The sequence below is a fragment of the Mustela erminea genome, chromosome 11 (genome assembly GCF_009829155.1).
Source record: "Mustela erminea isolate mMusErm1 chromosome 11, mMusErm1.Pri, whole genome shotgun sequence".
NCBI classification, from domain to species: Eukaryota; Metazoa; Chordata; class Mammalia; order Carnivora; family Mustelidae; genus Mustela; species Mustela erminea.
Window position 1 is genome coordinate 42,521,789 of NC_045624.1, and position 16,382 is coordinate 42,538,170.

The 16,382-nt window shown below is 35.4% G+C and overlaps 1 long non-coding RNA gene across 1 annotated transcript in view; it reads right to left on the reverse strand.

Moving 5' to 3' along the window:
- Positions 1–16,382, reverse strand: part of LOC116569640 — a 79,693-nt gene that overhangs the window by 8,244 nt on the left and 55,067 nt on the right. Inside the window, exon 2 of the long non-coding RNA XR_004277114.1 lies at positions 2,749–2,818. This is a non-coding gene — a long non-coding RNA (uncharacterized LOC116569640). The remainder of the gene's footprint in view (positions 1–2,748; positions 2,819–16,382) is intronic.

The window sequence follows — 16,382 nt, forward strand, 5'->3', positions numbered from 1 at the left end:
CCACCCCAAAGACCTGGTTCATGTAAGGTGAAAAGACTGCTGTGTGTAGTAAGCTTTCATCCTGAAACTAACAACCTTAGTAAAAGGAAGAAAAATCCATCAGGGCCCAGGGGAGTTGATATGGGAAACTGAGCTGGTCTTTAAGCTGATTCTCCTGTCTTGTACATGATGTAACTGTAGAGGAAAAACAATGGGATTTTTTAACGTTTTTGCTCAGGTTATCTTGATAGTTCGTTTTGGCAAGAGATTTCCAAGCATTAGGAAGTTACAAACTTAAATTAATACGTTGAAGAGAAAAATCTGCCAAGTCTCCAGCATACGCGCGTGTGAGTGCCTGTGCCATGACTCTGAGGCTCTATGGGTTATGCGGCTCGCCTTTGAGAGCTGTGCCTGCGACTTGATGGTGTGAACCAGACTTGATGGTGTGAACCAGTGTACACCCCTCCCAAAGGAGACTCAGAGTCCTCTCCTTGACAACTAAAATGGTATTCAAGTTGTCATTCAATATCATTCAAGCTCTTCAGAATCCTGCCTTTCCCCTTTAGGCACAGAGACTCACCAAATTTTCTACTGAGAGGCTATCTCTCCATCTCTAGGTATTATGGGCTGAAAGCGACCCCCCTCAAAAAAAACCATATGCTGAATACCTCAGGATATGACCATATTTGGATATAGGCTCTTTAAAGAGGTAATTGTAAATAAGGTGCCCAGAAGACCATGTGAAGATATACAGAGAAGAAGCCCATCTATAGGCCAAGGAGAGACGCTTCAGAAGAAACCAACTGGGCCAACACCTTGCCCTCAAACTTCCACCCTCCAGATCTGTGATAAAATACAATTCTGTTGTTGGAGTCACCAAGTCTGTGGTGTTGTGTAATGACAACTCTAGCAAACTACAATACCAGGCAGGCAAACAATAAACTCAATTCTTGGTTGTTGTTTTCTATTTTTGAGCTCTGGGGTTCTTCATAGTTTGAGTAACAAATGCTTTGTTATAGTATACTATAGATAGTGTAAGTATATGTGACTGACACTTGGAAGCATTTGGTAAAATTTTGAATAAATTAAAAACATAGAGATAAAATATTTGTACCAAAACTTGACTCATGGAAAAGTGTAGATATTATAATGAAAAATAATGAACCATTTAACTATTATTAATTAGTAATTGACAAATGTGATAAAAGTGAATAAAACAATAGTAAATATCATAATCTTACAAGTAAGGCAAGTAACTATTTTTTTTTAAGATTTTATTTATTTATTTGACAGAGATCTCAAGTAGGCAGGGATGCAGGAAGAGAGAGAAAGGAAGGGAAGTAGGCTCACTGCTGAGCAGAGAGCCCGATGCGGGACTTGATCCCAGGACCCTGGGATCATGACCTGAGCAGAAGGCAGAGGCTTTAACCCACTGAGCCACCCAGGCGCCCCGCAAGTAACTATTTTAATAGGGTTGAGAATAGATATTGCAATAAAATTTCCTTTTTTATATTATTCTTTACTTTGGATTATAGCCTAACAAAACAATATTTTTCAACATATGTGTTGCTATGCTGCTTACACTTAAAACATATGTGGGCATAGGGTGCATGTAAAAATTTGCCCGAGAGGAGTGAAAAAACTAAAATCCAAAATTATACCTTCTCGAAACAAAATATGTAATTTCATAAAACACATAAAGCAGAAGTAGGAGTTCTTAACCCACTGAGCCACCCAGGCGCCCAGAAGTAGAAGTCTTTAACCTGAAAGTTTTGAATGAGCTTTGATGCTTTTATGAAAAATGTATGTGTATGCACACATAGATGTTTCTAAGGAAGGGACCTAAAAATCTTTTATGACTCTTAAATAGTCGCCACTTCCTAAAATGAAGAACTGTCTACCTAAAGCATAACTCCTCTTGTTTAAAAAAGGCCTCCACATCTTATCAAGTTTTGGCGACAGCTTAGAATTGGGAAATCTGAGATTCACCAAATCCCATGTTGTACGAACACTTGTTAAATATGGCATCTGTAGATCTGGAGAGGGACGCAACATTGTGCTGGAGATGCAGAGTGTGTGTGTGTGTGTGTGTGTGTGTGCGCGCGTGCACACGGGTTTACAGGAAAAATTCTGTATCTGTCTGCCATAACTGCAGTGTGGCCCTACCCAACACCTCCAGGCAGGTATCAAATAACAGACCACAGCACTTTAAAACCACAAAGCCCTGAGAGACCATCTCCTCTGTTGCATTTTACAAAGGAGAAGAGGGGGATTTAGAAAATGGAAACGGTCAGGGTGAGAGCTGGAGTGAGCAGATCCCTACTTCCTTGATGTCTAGCCAAAAGCCCTTGAGCTCATGTCCTTAAAGGGCGGGACATCCTCTTCCTGCCACCCAAGAGAGAAGTGTGTTTTCACTAGACTTCAAGACGTAATGGCGATCAGGATTTATTCTGTAGGTGAAGGGCGCTCTTGACAGTATTGAGTAAAGTGAAGTAGTACAGAATGTTTGCCAGACAGAATAGCAGGGGATTTGGTGGTATAGAAGGTGGCTGATTGTTGGCAGTTTCTGGAACCAGGAGCACCCCCTGGCAAGTGCCGGCTCTGTCACTGGCCATTTGTGAGGTCAGAAGCAAGGGTCTTAATTTCCTTGTAGAAACCTGTCTCTTGTCTGTAAACTGGGGATAGTAATTGTGTTTGTCTCCTAACAGGTGTCCTGAGAGTTATATGAGTTAGTAAACCCCCAGCGCTTTAGCAGAGCGTTCAGCTTACAGTACAGATGGATTGTGCCAGGGTGAGCTCGTCCTCTTCTCCTCCTCTCTTCTTAAGCCCCCAGTGAAGCCTATTTTGAAGAGAGAAAGAAATTCACAATGACTACAAGCTGAGCTTCAGCTGTCCCTTGCCATTAGTTCTGCTCCCTGACCAACACAATTCCACAATTCCACAACTGTCGAGGGACTCAATGGGACTTTTACTGGAGGAGAAAAGACCATGGTTTGCACATTTGCTGTTTCTCCTGCAAGTTGTCTGTGCGTATCTTTCTCAGTAATCTTACAATTTGACATATAATATGGCCCAGGATGAGTCTTTCTTATCCTGGTATGCGTCTTCATACATACCAGCCATTCTAAACTTCTTAGATTTTATATGATACATACGAAGAAACGTAAATTCTTTGCTTTTTCTGCCTTTATCCTTTTTTATCCTTAGCAAATATATGTCTTCAGACCCAAACATAGGAAGGGCAGTGACTGTGCAAAAGCCATTCCAACATCTCTTACTTTTGTCTGCCATCGAGGTGGGAAAATGAAAATACTCACACCCCCAACCTGCCAGCAGATATGGTGACCATGAGGTGACCACAAGTCCAGTTTCTGGCCAATGAGATCTCAGGTGTTGTCCAAGAATTCAATGTCTTGGAAAGTTGTTTTTTTTTTTAAAGAATTGACTCAGATGGCATATTTCTTAAGCTCTTTGCCATTTCCTTATCCTCTTCCCTTTCTTTTTTGCCTGAAACAAAATGATGTCTAGAAATGAACCCATCCTCTTGCAATATCAGGGTAAAAGCCATGTGCTGAGGACAGCAGAGCAAAAGGATCATTAAAAAAAACAAAACTTGAATTCTTGATAACATTGTTCAGCTGCAGTATCAGCCCTGAAGGCTTTACCTTTGTACTTCTGCTCTTCTATGACAGCAATAAACCCATTATTCACATTTCATGTTGCTTGTAACCAAATATAATCCTAAATGATATAATAGACATTCTAATTCAATTAGCTAGGAATAAAAGGACCCAAAGAAATTATGCAAGGTGTATGCCCTCTCCAAACCACAGGCTTTGTAAAGCCTGGAAGAAATGGGGAAGACAGCAGATGAAAAGTTTTTGCAAAGTTATAAAACTTTCTTATGACTAACGTAAGGTATCTGAAGGGTTATTAATAGTATACCTCAATACAAGACATAGTAAAAATAGTCCTGTGGGATCCTGGATGTATATGAGGAAAGCTTGAAGGCCCAAGCTGCTAATCCTATTATTCTGGAGTCTGCCTCTTTCTAAATCATGCAAAAGTAGATATAATAATATGCTTGTATGGGACTGTCTGCAAAATGGTTGCTTACAGCTCCCTCTTGGTGTCATAGGAAAAAAATCCTCACAATAACATTTTCCAATTTTTTTTTAATTAATTTTTTTTTATAAACATATATTTTTATCCCCAGGGTTACAGGTCTGTGAATCACCAGGTTTACACACTTCACAGCACTCTATTTTAAAGCACGAAACATTCATTTATGACTTACCGTGTGCGATTCACAGTGCTAAGTGTTGAGCATGTAGTTCTGACTGTAAGGATTCAATTTAAGAGTTGTATTTTTCCATATAACATTGTAATTGTACATAGGGGAATATGTGTGTGTGTGTGTGTGTATGATATATGATATATAGATGTATATATATATCAAAATTTGTAGAAAGGTACTATTTTATGAAGTTGAGGGAAAAATAATTTTAATTATATGTTAATTAAGCTCCTTTCCCATACCAGGACAGTTATGTCTTCACGTCAACTCCTCATCGCTATCCTGGCCATAATTTTGCCCAAAGCCCCAAACTTCAATTTATACTGAATATATATAATGCACTAAGGAAGGCATTTTGACTTGCTGATATATATAAAAGTATCAGTTCCTTATGTATTTATTTTTTAAGCAAATTATAAAATTTTCTATCAACTGTAATGTTTTTTGTTTTATTTCCTTAGTTATTCCTGGTAGATCATTAAATCATCAAAAAAATCAAAAGAAAAGTAAAGCAAAGCAAAAAAAAAAAAATACCCTCAAAACTTAAATTTGCTTTATTTTCAGTTCTTCCTTTTTCTTCTCTAATTTCTTTCATTGGGCAGTGCTGGTAAAATAGCATCAAATGACTGGGATGATAGTATCATCCTTGTTTTATTCTTGCCCCTAAGGGGAAACCACTTGCAGTATCACCAAACAAACAAATAAATGGGCTCAGCAAGAGATGGGCTCTCCAACGTTTCACCAGAGGCTAAGGGAGAGATAGAAGAAGAATGCAGGCCGTATGAGTTTGAAATATCTACAAATCCAAATTTCCCTGTTACTCAAAAGTAGTTGGAATCCCAGTAGAGCTCAAGCCATTCCCTCTGAATAGCCCTTTTTGATCTTCTCTAGCAAATCTGAGTGGGGTCTTAGAGGGACACAGTGTGGTGTGCCTAATCTTTTTCCCAATGAAAGGAAACAAAAATCTTACTTTGACTTACTACACAATTTTGGATTTAGTACTACTGAATTTATAGCACAAGGTTTTCGTGAGTGGCTCCGACATATACAGCTCATGATTTATCCCCATATCTGATCTTTGATACTAATAACACTTCATCTCCAATAATGTTATTTGACTGGATGAATGAATAACCTTTAACTCCTGACCTTGATTTTTTTTTTAAGAATTTAGTTGATATTTTTTTCTCTCTCATTGACAAATTTCCTCCCAAGCAGGCTAGTAACTTATTACCTAAATATATACTAGTTAATAAGTCACTGAGAAGGTGGAAGTTTTGTGGCCAGTCAGATTTTAATAGAAGAGATCATCTGTAGAACAGTTAATTTGTAATTTGTCCTACCATTTTGTATTGCCACCTTTTGGGGTTACTTAACATGAGAGTAGAGTATATTACCACTGTAGAAATCACTTGTTACATAAATAGTTTAGTGGTGTTCCTTTGTCATCCCATCCCACCAGGTCTCTAACTTATATGTGGAGTGCATTATATTCTGGTAAAGTGACTAGTTTGGGAATGCAGTTATGTGCATTACTTTGCCATGATAATTCTTGAAAATATTGTCAGCCTCCTGAAATGTCAGGCAATGCCATTTAAATTCCAGTGTGCAATTTTCACCTTATCTATAAGAGTATCCTGAGACAGTAATTGGGTGGGACCAAAATCATGATAATTATTTTTTGTAAGTAATGGGTAGTGTATAATATATAGCACCCTTCCAAGATGTCAGAAAATTTTGTTTTTACTTTGATCAGTGAAGAGTGTAGTTAGAAAATCTGTCAAAATTATTTCATTGACTATGTTACTCTTTGGGGAAGTCAAATTATCCAGGCATTTGGAATGAGAAAAAAATGAGGGTTGTAAAGTGCTGGATAGCTGTTTGTAAAGCATAGAGAATCTACTACATTTAACTGTTTTAAACCCTCCATTTCACACTAGGAACTCAAGATCAGCCAACAGTTTTATGCATTAATTCTTTGGGAAAAAATGGTTTACCTGAAAACTAACAACTGGTTTTCAAAATTGGATTGTGAAGAGCATTGCTATTCTTTGCTTTGGACCATAAATTAAAAACTAAAACTCATTTAGTAGGAGAAAGGAGAAATTTTACATGTGCTATTTTATATATATAGAGAGAGATAGATATTATACATAAATATATTAATATTATATATTAAATAAATATATGTTATTTACAAATAAATATATAATATATAATGATAGATATATATTTCCACTTCATTCATTCATTCATTCATTCAAGTAACATAAACATCTTATATATGCAGGGGTCCTGTTCTAAGTGCTAGGGATACAATGTGAGTGAGAAAGACATGGTATCTGCTTTCATGGAGGGAGCCCAAAGATAAACAAATAAGCTAAATAATTTTATTTTGCTATAAAGACTACTAAGAAACTAAACAAGTGAGGATAGATACGGTGACTTATAGATACCATGAGGCACCTGGCTATCTAAGGTACCTCTTCACTTTCCGAAGAGGTGGTATTTGTCCTGAAAGAGGAGAAGGGCTGTTGCAAGTACTTGTGTCCATTCCTGGGCATCTGATTCAATGATCTGAGGATCTCATTGATCACCGGTATCATATAGATATATGATATAGATCTACAGAATCATGTAGATATATGATATTTGTAGATATATATATCACCATCATATAGATGGTAGATCTAATACATTACAAACATAAGAATGGTAAAGGGTCCCTTTTGAATGTGTAACAACTCCAAATCCAAAACAAGTATAAAAGTGCACTAGAAAGTGCACTTATAAAATAGAGTGCAGGTTGTATGTCAACTGGCAGCATTAACTGTAGATAAGGAAATCCAAGTTGTTGCAAAATGTTATTTGCCTGCATAACTGGACAGAAGAGAAAGATGCCAGAGTAGTGTCAGCTCTCCGCTCTTGCCTCCTGATTTTTCAGCAAGACAATACAGCATGGCTCCTTCCAATTACAACTGAAATACCCAGCTACAGTTTTCATTGGTCTTTTGCTGTTTTCTGCAACCTTGCCTACCCTCATTTTTCTTCTGGTAATCGCACTCTTTTCCTTTTAGGGAACCTCCTTTTATCTGTGGCATGCAATATTAGTAAGGTTGTGAATCACCATGCCCAGCCTGACCTTCTCAAGCCAGGCTAAGGCTCTCATTCGGGGACTTTGAATCTTGAGCTGAGGGATCAAAGATGGAAAAATGTAGTTGGAGTTCATTCATTCCAGCAGCAGCACTGTGTTTTGACTGTCCGTAATTCCTGGTGGGCCTAGCCAGAGAGTACCCTTGGTTTCCATGAATTTTTAAGCTGACCCTCTCTGTTCAGGCTTTTGTCAGTTCTATTAACCATGGAATACTGCCGGTAAATTAATTTTTTTGCTTTTAAATTATTGAGAATTGGTTATTATTGTCTGCAACCAAATTTTTTTTTAATTCTGTGCTTCCCAGAGGGAAGCCATGATATCATTCCAGAATGGAGTACAACCACAAAAATCAGGCAAACCAGGGGCGCCTGGGTGGCTCAGTCGTTAATCATCTGCCCTTGGCTCAAGTCATGATCCCAGGGTCCTGGGATCCATGGTCTTATGATCTCCAGCACTGTGGGCTCCTTGCTCAGCAGGGAACCTGCTTCTTCCTCTCCCTTTGCCCCTTCCCCTGCTCGTGATCCCTCTCACTGTCTGTCTGTCAAATATAAAAATAAAATCTTAAAAAAAAAATCAGGCAAACCAGGAAATGCCCTCAGTCAAATAGGTAACCATTTTCTTAACAAAATCCCTGATATTAAAGGTAATGGTAATAATAATTGAAATGGAAGAAAAAACCTTCCTAGAAAGATCATGATAATCTGTGTTTAAGCAGTGATTTAAGAAAATAAAGACAGCATTTTCCATAATTATTAAAAGATGTAATGATACTAATTGAGTATAGATATGCATATCAACTTGAGACAAGGACATAATGAGACACAGAACAGTAATGAAAAGAGAAGGTCCTGAAAACATCTTCAGAAACATGTTCTAACTCAGGGGAGCAGGGACTGCAGGGGAGAGGCAACATGAGCTATTATGAACCAAACACATCACTGACTTCTTACCTCTAAAAATGAGTGGTGATTGCACTAATCAAAGAAGGTGGGATCTCAGGGATGACTCCTGTCCTAGGCAGGCCATGACCAGAGAAGACTTGAATACAACATAGGAACAGATGCCTGCCAAGAAGACTTGACATAGAAATAAAGCTTCCTATTGTGAGTATCAAGAGCCCAATATCCGCATCCAGTAAGTGAACCCATTAGTTGGAGACAATGAGGAGCAGAATGGGTATTATTAAGAATCAAGTTGATGAAGGAGAAGACAAACAAAACAAACTTTCCCTCCACATGAAGAAAGGACAAAGAAACTTAAATGAGAATTGATGTTAAACACTAAAGATACATTAAAAAAAAAAAAATACAGGGTGCCTGGGTGGTTCAATTGGTTGAGCAACTGCCTTTGGCTCAGGTCATGATCCCGGACTTCCAGGATCAAGTCCCACATCGGGTTCCCAGCTCCTTGGGGAATCTGCTTCTCCCTCTGACCTTCTCTCTCATGCTCTGTATCACTCATTCTCTCTCAAATAAATAAATAAAATCTTTAAAAAGAAAAAGCATGAATAAGAAATAGTGATTTAAAAAAACACTTAAAATCTTTAACATATATGGGTTAAACAACAGTGTCAAAATATGTGAGCCATAAGCTGATAGAACTGTAAGGAGAAAGAGGTAAATCCACTACTTCAGTGAGTTGAAGATTTCACATTCTTCTATTGGAAATGGGAAGATCCAACAAGCAGAAAATCAGTAAACTTAACATCTCCAATCAAGTGTATATAATTGCCATCTATAGACTACTTCATCCAACAATACAGAATGCATCTTCTTCTCAAGCTCACATAGAACATTTATAATGAAAGACCATACTCTGAGCCATAACACACACTTTAACAGATTTTACAAGAAGAAATCATACTGTGTCTGCTCTTAGACTGCAATAAACTTAAGTAGAAATCAATATCAGAAAGATAGCTGGAAAACCCCAAACTACTTGGATATTAAACAACACACTTATAAGTAAAACATAGAGAAAAGAAAAAATATAAGAAATTTTAAAATATTTTGAACTAAATAAAAATGAAAATAAAACTTAATCAAATTTAGGATGTAAAATTTATAGAATTAAATACATATATTAGAAAAGAAAGATCAAAAATCAATCATATAAACTTCAAACTTAAGAAACTAGAAAAAGTAGAACATAGTAAGCAGAAGATAATAAATAATAAAAATTCAGGCCTCAATCAATTACATTGACAATAGGAAACCAAAAGTTGATTCTTTGAGAAAGATCGATAAGATTGAGAAATCTCTAGGTAGACTAACTAACAAAAAAAAGAGGTAAGACACAAATGAATAAAATCAGAAATGGAAGAGGGGCTCTTACTGCATATCTACCTTATAAAGGATAATCAAGAAATAGTTTTAACAACTCTATGCCCATGAATTTGATAATCTGGATGAAATGGGCAAAATCGTTGAAAGACACAATCTGCTAAAATTCACATGAAGAATTAGATGATCTGAATAATCCTGTACCTATTAAAGAAATTGAATCCATAACTAATAACTCCAAAATAAAAAGCACCACTGGTGGATTCTACTAGGCATTTAAGGAAAAATTCATACTAATTTTCTATGATCTCTATTAAAAGATAGAAGCAGAGAGAGTACTTCTTAACTCACTTTGAGGCCAGGGTCATCTTAATACAAAAACTAGGCAGACATTACAGGAAAAGAAAACTACACACCAATATCTGTCATGAACATAGATGTAAAAATCCTCAACAAAATTTTAGAAAATCAGATCCAACAATGCCAAAAGGTATTATACACCACAACCAAATGGTACTTATTCCCGGTATGCTGGTTCAATATTCAAAACTCAATGTAATCCACTCCATCAAGAAGATAAATTACATGATCCCATCAATAAACACAGAAAAACATTAGACAAAATCAACATTTATTCATGATAAAAACTCTTTATAAACTAAGAATAGAGAGGAACTTCCTCAACTTGATAAAGAATATCTACAAAAAAGGTACAGCTAATATCACACTTAATGATGAGAAACTGAAAGCTTTCCCACTCAGATCAGGAACAAGGCAAGGATATCTCCTCTCACCTTGATTTTAAACACTACTGGAAATCCTAGGTAATGCAATAAGATAAGAAAAAGAAACAAAATGTGTACAAATTGGAAGGAAGAAATAAAACTCTTTTTTTCACAGATTGCATCGTTATCTATATGGAAAATCCCCTCAAATCAATAAAAAAACCCTCCTGAAATTAATAATGTTAAATTATAGCAGACAAGTAGGATAAAAGATTAATATAGAAGTTAATTTCATTACCATATATCAGCAAAGAACAAATGGAACTTGACATTAGAAACACTATACCACTTACAGCAGCACCAAAAAAAAAATACTATACTAGGTATAAATCTAGCAAAATATATATTATATGAGAAAAACTACAAAACTATGATGAAGGAAATCAAAGAACTTAAAAACTAGAGAAATATCCCATGGTCATGGGAAAACTCAATATTACCAAGACATCAGTTAATTCCCAATGCATCTACTAATTCAATACAATCCCAATAATAATTCCAGTAAATTATTTTGTGGATATTGACAAATTTGTTCTATGTTTATATGAAGAGACAAAACCAAGAATAGTCAATAGAATATTGAAGGAGAAGAATAGTCAGAGGATTAACACTATATTCAAAACTTAACTAAAGAGCTATGGTAATCTTGACACTGTGGCACTGGCAAACGAATAGGTAAATATATCAATGGAACAAAACAGAGAGCCCGGAAATAGAGCCATAGAAATATAGTCAACTGATCTTTGGCAAAGGAGCAAAAGCAATACAATGGAGGAAAGACAGTTGTTTGAAACACCTGGTGCTGGAATAGACATTCACACGCACACTAAAAAAGAGTCCATACAGAGATGTTACCCCTTCATGCGTTTTTCACTGACAAATGGAAGAAAACACTAAAAATGAAAGAAAAGCAAAGATTAAGGTGATGTGTTAATTCTATTATCTGAAGTTCTTGGGCTAAATCCTGGAGATTATATTCTCTCAAAGTGACATATGTGGTGTCAGAAACAGGAAAAATTCTGCTACCAGGATTATTCTGGGATTTGAGATTTTTCAGGATTTTTCTTCTGTTGAAATATCAGAGATTCACAAAATTAATGTAGGAGAAACATCTGCATGGCTCAGGTGGGCAGTGATAAGATGTACGACAAACTAGATAATGAAAGCCCATAAACACAAAATCAGTTAAAAAAAAAATGTGCCATAAGACACAGCATAAAACATTGATGCAAGAAACTGAAGAAGAAACAAACAAATCAAAATACATCCCGTGCTCATGGATTGTAAAAGCTAATATAGTAAAAATGTCCATGCTACCCAAAGCAATCTACAGATTCAATGCAATCCCTATCAAAATTCCAATGGCAGTTTTCACAGAAGTGAAACAAACAACCCTAAAATTTGCATGGAACCACAGAAGAATTCAAATAGCCAAAGCAATCTTGAAAAAGAACGAAGCTGGAGTCATCACGCTTTCTGATTTAAACCTGTATTACAAAGTTCTAGCAATCAAAACAGTTTAGTGTTGGCATAAGAACAGATTCATGGATCAATGGAATAGAATAGAGAACCCAGAAATAAACTCAAGTATGTATGGTTAATTAATTGTTAACAAAGGAGTCAAGAATATACAATGGAAAAAGGACAGTCTCTTCAAAAATGATGTTGGTGGGCGCCTGGGTAGCTCAATTGTTTAAGCATCCAACTCTTTCAGCTCAGGTCATGATCTCATGTGTCTTAGATTGAGCCCTGTGTCAAGCTCCATGCTCAGAAGAGAGTCTGCTTAAAGATTCTCTCCCTCTGCCCCCTCCCGCATTTGTGTGCGTGCTCTCTCTCTCTCTTTCTCTCTCAAATAAATAATCTTTTAAAAAAATGATGTTGAGAAAACTGGACAATCACATGCAGAACAATGAAACTGAACTCCCATATTCCACCATACACAAAATCAACTCAAAATAGATTAAAGACTTGAATGTAAGATCTGAAACCATAAATTCCAAATAAAATATAGAGGGTAAGCTCCTTGACATTGGTCTTGGCAATGATTTTTTTTTTAATATTTGACAACAAAAGCAGGCACCAAAACCAAAAATAAACAGGTGTAGTATACATCAAACTGAAAAGGTTTTGTTCAGCAAAGGAAGCCATCGAGAAAATGAAAAGGCAACATACCAAATGGGAGAAAAAACTTGCAAATCATATATGTTACAAACCAGTTTGGTTAATACCCAAAATATATAAAGAATTCATGCAATTAAAAAGCAAATAATAATAATAAATAGTCCAATAAAAAGTGAGCAAAGGAACTGAATTGACATCTTTCCAAAGAAGACATATAAATGGTCAGCAGGTACATAAAAAGATGTTTAACATCAGTAATCATCAGGAAAATGCAAAGATATCACCTCACATCTGTTTGAAAGGCTATCATAAAAAAATCAAAAAATAACAAGGCGAGAATATGGAGAAAAGGAAACCCTAGTGCACTATTGGTGGGAATGTAAAGTGGTGCAGCTACTGTGAGAAATGTATAGAGGGTCCTCAAAAAATGAAGAATAGAACTGCCATATGATCCAGAAATTTCATCTCTGGGTAAATATCCAAAGGTGAAGAAATCACTATCTCAGAGAAGTTTCTGCACTCTCGTGTTCACTGTGGCATTATTTAGAATCACCAAAACATGTAAACAACTTAGGTGTCCATTCACAGGTGAATGGATAAAGAAAGTGTGAAAGGATAAAGGGAAAAAAAAAAAAAAAATATATATATATATATATATATATATATATATATGTCACATTCTCTATTTTATACACACACACACATACACACACACACACACACACACACACACACATATATATATATATAAATTCATAGAAAAGAAGAAAATCCTGCTACTTACAACAACATGGAGGGACCTTGAGGGCATTATGCTAAGTGAAATAAGCCATGTAGAAAAAGACAAATACTGCATAATCTCACTTATATGTGGAAACTGGAAAAAAAAAAAAAAACCCTCATAGTTACGTAGATCAGATTGGTGGTTGCCAACGATAAGGGGGTGGGGAATGGGATAATGAGTAAAGGTGGTCAAAAGGTGCAAACTTCCAACTATAAGAAAAGTAAGTTCTGGGAATGTAATTGACAACACCATGACTATAATTAACCATACCATATTGTATATTTGAAAGGTACTAAGAGAGTAGATCTTCAAAATTCTTATCATAAGAATAGAATCATAACTATGTGAAGTGATGGGTGTTAACTAACATCCTTGTGGTAATCATTTAACAGTATGTACATATATCAAATAATTATGCGATACATCTTAAAATAATACAATGATATTTGCCAATTATATTTCAAAAAGCTTGGGAAAAAAGGAGAGGAAAAACAAACAGGTGTATTGGACACTGAGATTAAAAATATAATACTATTTATCATAATATTAGCTTAAAAATGAAGTATTTAGGTATAAATCTAAGAAAACATGTATAGGACTTACATACTAAAAATTATAAAATGTAAATTAAAGAATTATTTAAATGGAGAGATGGAAGTGCCCATGGCTGGCAGATTCAGCATAGCAAGGATGTTAATTACTTTCTAACTGATGTACAGGTTTAATGTAATTCCTATCCAAATTCTAACAGGTTTTTTATCGATATAGACAATGTTATTCTAAAATTCATATAGAAAGACCAATGGAATAGAACAGCTTCAATAATTTTGAAAAAGAAGAAAAATAGAGGAAGAATTAATCTAATTTCAAGACCTGTTATATAGCCAGAATAATCAAGATGGTATGGTACTGACAAAAGGACAGACACATAGATCAACACAACAGAATAGAGATCTTAGAAAATATTTCCAACAGGCTTTTGACAAAGTTGCAAAAAATTCAATGGAGGAATGATAATTTAAAAATATGTTGGAGCAGTTGGACACCCTTAAGTGAGACATTTATTTTCTATCTATACCTCACACCTAATATAAAAATTAACTCAAAATGGATCAGTGATTTATATGCCAAACGCAAAACTTTTGTTAAAAGACAGGATAAAATTTTTCATGATCTAGGACGAGGCAAAGACTTCTTAGACTGGACATAAAAAGCATGATCTATAAGAGGAAAATCGGTGAATTGGACTTTATTAATATTAACAACATTTTGCTCTGTGAAGTACCCTGTTAAGAGAAAGAAAACACAAGTCATAGAGTGGGATAAAATAATTGCAAACCATATATATGAGAAAAGACTAATATCTAGAATTCTCAAACAATAACAACATAAAAAACAGTCTCATTAGAAAATGGGCAAAAGATATGAAAGGACATTTCACTGAAGAGGATATACAGATGGCACATAAGCACATGAAAAGATGTTCTATGTCATTAGCCATTAGGGAAATTCAAATTAAAACCACAATGAGATATCACTAAACATCTACTAGAATAGATCAAATAAAAAATAATGACAGCATCAAATGCTGGCAAGGATGTACAGAAATTAGATCACTCATGCATTGCTGATGAGAGTAGGAAATAATCCAACTATTCTGGAAAATAGTTTGGCAGTTCCTTAGTAAACCAAACATGCAACTACCATATGACCATACGATAAATGTACTACTGGGCATTTATCCCAGGGAAATAAATCTCATATTCACCCCAAAACCTGCACACAAATGTTCATAACAGCTTTATTGATAATAGCCAAAAACTGGAAACAACCCAGATGTTCTTCAGTGAGTGAATAGTTATCGACTGATGGTACTTCCATACCCAGGAGTATTTCTCAGCAACGGAAGGGAACAAATTATTCATAGGCACAACAAATTGGATTAATCTCTAAAGAATCATGCTAATAAAAACATACCAGTCTTAACAGATTACAACCCCTTTAATATAACATTCTCAAAATTCCAAAATTATAGAAATGCAAAGTAGTAGCTCTTGGGGTTTAAGAAGGGTAGTCCATACAAAGGGCAAAACAAGGAATCCTTGTGAGACAAAGTCTCTATATCTTGAGTGCATCAATGACAATATCCTGGTTGAGGTTTTGCAGTATGTTACCACTGGGGAAAACTGAGTAAAAGGTACTTAGGATTTCTATTATTTCTTACAAATGCACGTGAGACTATAATTATCTCAAAATAAAAAGTTTTATTACAAAATAATTCACTGTGTTCACCACTCTCTCTTACTTAACAATTCTCCTAAGCATATATTGAAAAAAAAAAATGGGAGGTAAAATCAAACCCAAGATGTATACAAGGATGTTCATAGCATCTTATTTTTAATAAGAGCAGCATTTGGAAACAAACCAAATGCCTAGGAGTAGAAGCAGATACAAATTGTGATATTTCCATACAAAATATTACATAGCAATTTAAAAAAGAACTATTTCTGTATATTCCAACATGAGTGAAAGTCCCAGACATAATGATGAATTATAAGATCTAGACACAGACGTGTACATTCTGTATGAATCCAGTTTCATGAAGTTCAAGATTAGGCAAAATAATTGACAATGAAAATGTCAGAACAAAGGTTACTGCTGAGGAGGGAGGTGTTGATTGGGAAGGGGTACAATGTCTTTATCTTGATCTAGGTAGTGGTGAAACGGATATACCTAAATATCAAAATCCAAAAAGTTGTGCCCTTAAGACTGTACCCTTTGTGCAAGCTAGACCACAATCAGATTTAAAATATGCCAAATAATTTAACATAGAACAAAACCAAAAATACCATGCTAATCAAATAACACACCTCTGTAGCCTATGGTGTAACTGTTAATAACCTGTGGTCGAGAAGAATTTTTCACCTCATTTTAGAAATACTATAAAACACAAAGACAGCTGGATATCAGGAATTAGAAT